The sequence below is a fragment of the Salminus brasiliensis genome, chromosome 10 (genome assembly GCF_030463535.1).
Source record: "Salminus brasiliensis chromosome 10, fSalBra1.hap2, whole genome shotgun sequence".
NCBI classification, from domain to species: Eukaryota; Metazoa; Chordata; class Actinopteri; order Characiformes; family Bryconidae; genus Salminus; species Salminus brasiliensis.
The window spans coordinates 32,719,183-32,724,391 of record NC_132887.1 but is presented as its reverse complement, the minus strand read 5'-3'; positions in this window follow the sequence as shown (position 1 = coordinate 32,724,391).

Here is a 5,209-nt window from a genome sequence, read left to right as displayed (position 1 = left end):
CAGGAGTAAACAAGAAAACGCAGCAATACAGGGACTAATGAATAACCAAAACACAAACGTGACAACAGAACGTGGGCAATATTAAACGCACACCTGATGCTGGTGGAACCCAGCGAGCTAAGCATAAACGTGACAACTAAAAAGGGGAGCTAGAACCAAACACAAACTACTGGCCGTGCCAGAGGATAAACAGGGCAAAACATAAACCACGCTCGTCAGGCGCAACAGAACTTACTTGACGTGACTAAGGAGCTGTGAGATCAGTCGCTGAACCCAGGAGGCGACCTACGGATAAACCTGAACCTTGGCACGCTCATTAACGGTAAAACCGAGTAGAACTGGAAACATGAGGGACTCCCACGGACGTCCTTGTGAAATCTATAGCTAGACACTTGACTTAGGATCCAAAACACAGGTGCCAACACGCCAGGTTGGCTCATGATGATTAGCGAGTGGAACTTGAACCTTGAGGGCTCCCACGGACGTCCTCGTGAATATCTATCTAGACGCTTGACTAACGAAGCGAAACGCAGACGCCATCACACCAGGTTGAGTAATTCACGGCAATGAAAATACTTGCGCTAGCTCCCTAAATACCCCAGCCTCAGGCGAACCGAATCAACGAAACAAAAACACACGTGAATCCAACTAAACCGTGACACAAACTGAATTTCACTGTAAAAGTACTTGAAGCCTGCGGACCGTGGCTCGGGGCGCGGCGATGCGGACATGACATATAGTAATATAATATTATATCATGTCATATAATATAATATAATAAAATATAATATATAAGCCTTTGAAAAGACTATGAGAAGATTGTAACTGAATATATGCAATATAGTATAGTATAATATAATATAAAAATATTTATATATTATAAAATAATATAATGCAGTATAAAGGGCAATGAGCCTTTAAAAAGGCTGTTGGTTGCTGATCTGGTAATAGCAAGATAAAAGTTGTAGTAAAAGCACAGAGCAAGTTCGCAAGCTGAACTGTCTGAATGTGAGTTTTGATACTGGCAGGGGGTTTTATATAGATCTTACATATTCATTCGAAAGTTCTCGCAACACCTGATTGGCTCGGCCCCGTGGGTATTTAGGGCAATGTAACAATTTTTCACCACTGCGTTATAGAGTGAGGGAGGGCAACCATTATCTACTACAAAAAAATGCTGTTTTGTGTGTGTGTGTGTGTGTGTGTGTGTGTGTGTGTGAGAGAGAGAGAGAGAGGGGGGGGGGGTAAAAAGCAAGCAAACTTAGAAAGCAGATGCCAGCAGGGAAAGGCAGCAGGCAGACGGAAAGAAGGAAGGGTTGAGGAAGAGAAAGTTCTCCGATTGTTAAATGTTACGGAGGCGGTAGACATTCAACAGGATCGCCCAGAGACAGGGGTACAAAGAAAGTGCAGGAGTCAGCTGCTGCCATAGCGAGGAGGGCGTAGGGAGCCTTTTCTCGCTAGCGGCTGCTTTCTGTCGCCTGGGTAATCCCTTGTCTCAGCCCCACCACGGTAGTCTGATTATGCATTGGGCTTGTGTTGCAGACAGTGTGATTGGGAACATAGGTGCAAACGTTAAGAAGCATGCAGGAAGAGGAGAAACAACCAGCCGCACTGAAATAATTATATATCATGTATATATCAAAGAATAATAAACGGTGACCATGACTATCGAGAGAATTTGTTTAGGAGATGTGCGGAGCTGAGGCAGCTCCATAACTCCACAGAGGTGTTCTTTTCGATACATTTTGCATTATTAACCTTTACTCGTTGAAACCAAAAAGTTCCTGTAGACTGATGGTGTTAAATGTTGTTCCTTGTGTAGATGTTCCTTTAAAAATCCCACGGCCAGGAATAGGGTTCTCTTGATGACTTTTCCAGGGTCATATTGCCTTTCTAGCAATTCTATGGACTATTCTCCGTGAACGTTTCAACACCATAACAACCACCTGTGACACCATAGCAACCACTTAGCAACACCATAGCAACCACCTGGGACATCATAGCAAAAAATCTCCCATAGAAATGCATTGACGGAATGTTGAGATTTGAATTCTAACTGACAGCGTGATGTAAGTTCTCACACCACACAGACTCATGCACGAAGGCCAGTGTCTCCCATGCTCACAGCCCAATGCTTAGCAGCAGCACACACAGTCAATTCAGTTTACACTGACACTAAAGTTTATTTTAAGGTAGTACTGAGTTTACACTGACACTGATTTTTAAGGTGGAACTTATATATATAATATATCACTAAAAAGTTGGCACCTGGGACACCATAACAACCACTTAGCAACCCCATAGTCATCATCTGGGACACCACAACAACTGCATTGCAGCACCATAGCAACCTCCTAGGATGCCATAGCAACCCCAGTTGACAGACCTAAGCAACCACCTAACAACCCCTAAGCAACCACCTGAGATGTTACAGCAACCATTTAGGACATCACAGCAACCACATAGCAACCACCTGGAACACCATAGCAAACACCTAGCAACTCCATAGAAACCACCTTTAAGACCATAGCAACAACCTACAATACCAAAGCAACACCATAGCAACCATCTAGCAACACCATATCAACCACCTAGCAACACTATAGCAATCACCTGGGACACCACAGCAACCACCTAGGACACCATAGCACACTCCTTAAGAAGTACATGCCACATTTCAAGCACTGTTGTCGTTCCTTCAGGAAATGCAATTCTAGATATACAGTGCATAAAAAAGACACTGAAGAAACACAAAAATCATATGTGAAAAGTAATTAATACTATAGAACATCATTAAAGGGGAGTTTGGGGGAGCCTGTCTTATTTTACCCTAGTTTTATTTGCTCTTGATTGGTGTTGTTAAGTGTTATTACCATGGTGAGATCCAAAGAGCTTTCTGAGGCCTTCAGAAAGAATGCTGTAGATCTCCCAGAGTCTGAAAAGGGATTTTTTTTAAAGATCTCAGAACACTTAGAAATCAGCCGTTCTAAGTGCAACAACTGGCAACATGGCCAGGTTAAGCTGTCCTAGCAAGTTCAGTCCAGCAGTAGACCACAAAATGCGTAAAGAAGTCTCCAGAAATATTTAATTGTCATCACAAGATCTACTGGTAGCTTTTGCCACAACTTAAGTCAAAGTACAGCATCTACTATCAGAATGAGAACAGACATGTTTGCTTTTCATGGGACATGTACAAGGAAGAAACATCTGAGTAAACTTTTTTCATGAACACCTAGACCAGGTTGGAACAATGCTTTGGACAAATTAATCCAAAGTTTAATTATTTGGACACAGTAACAGAGGACATGTTTGGCGCAAACCAGACACAACAAACAATGGTAGAGACTATATGCAAGGACAGCATGGAGAAAAGAGCACAGACAAACTACTTGACATGTTAAATAAGTGCATAGTACTTTATTACTTGACAGTGAATAAGTGCATAGTAAAAGACAAGATACATCCATTTTAAATACAAAATTCTTATTTAAATGTTTTCATTTGTTGTGTCCTGTCTGATTGTGATGTGTTTAATGTACCCCTTTTTTATTAGCAAATTAAGTCAAGGATTAATAGGCCCTCAGTTACCATCAGATTACAGAAACCATCATGAATTGTCCATCATGTTAATATAGGAAAATGAGTCTGATCTAAATATTCCTCACATGTACATATCATTAAGATATGTCTGCTTTTGACTACCATGCTAGTGTTAGAACATAATTGTCATAAAAGCAAAGCAATGAACACGCAACACACACTAACCAAGGTAAGGGTAAATGTCAAAAGGGCTGTTTGCATTAATCCTCAAATACTAACAAATTATACTACTATACGAATTATACTATTATACTAACATACATACATATTGATGTAAGTACATACACAATTCGATGTGCCATATAAATATTGTGAATCAATGCATTTATTGACTACTAATTACCAAAAATTGCAGTTTTGTGTCTGTTTACAAGTTTAATTCGCCCGCCAAGAACTTCTCAGAGCTGAACTTTCACTGACGCAACTATCTCTCTCTCTACATAGTTCTGCCGTGGGGGGTTCCTCAAAACAAAGTATGCCAAATTTCGTCTGGTGTTTTTGGTAGTTGTAACTTAGCAAGTTTGACTCGCGAGTACAAACTCCGGAGGACAGGAGGACGCTGTGCAGTAACTTTACAATTGGAACAGCAGCATGGTGCATAATGCATTCTGGAATATTTGACTGTGCCAACTGCACATGTAACTTTCTGTTGAACATGTAATGTGTGAAATGTTACAAATTAACTAGAAGAGGGAATATGTTAGGGTAACAGGACTGCAGAGTCAAAACCTGGGGACATGACTAAAATGTGTTTTATAACCTCTTATATGGAGTCAACAATGCCAGAAAACAAGTTCTGAAGGATTTTATTCATTATATTTAATATAGCACAGTAGTGTTAGAGAGCAGAAACAGACAAATGCTATTTTAAGATCATGTGTTCTGGATAATTTTTTCTTAATGTTCTTAATAATCTATCTTAAAAATGGCACCCAATTTGTGGACACCATATTGTAGTTGGCCATGGCTAGTACCAGGTAAAGCCATCCCCCAGTCGTGTTGTTTTTTTTTATATTGGGAAAGAAGAGCTGGTTATTGCAGTCGAAGCAGAGAGGACACATGACGGGAACTTATGTTGGCTTCTATGCAATACCATGGCAGGATCCTTTTATCTGTGGCTTAATTGTCTTTGTTTTTTAACTTGGATTGTAGATGTAGTCTTTGTTTGTGAACTTATGTCCCCTTTGGGTCAGCAAACAATATTTAGCTTTTTATCAAGAAATATGTGAAAGTTATTGTCATCTTCCAAATACAAGCTTGTGCAGTATAACAAAACACTATTTGGTTTTGACTCTCTAGTGCAGAAACAATAAACAGAAACTAGTGCAAAGACAACAAAAGTCAGTGTAGAAGTGAGTGCCTGAGTGAATGTAATTTTGAAACTACGCTAGCATGACAGATATCCCCTTAGTTTTTGTGTTCATTCGATTCCAAAAGCCAAATATTATGGATAATGTCAGGCTTTTAAAATGTCATTAAATATCTGCAGTAAGGCAACACCATGATTGTCCAGGCGTAACAGAACGAATCATTTAACTGTAAACCTTTCAAAATCTGCTATCCGTCTTGGCACGTTCCGTGGCTGGCGGAAGTGACGCAGCAGGAGCTC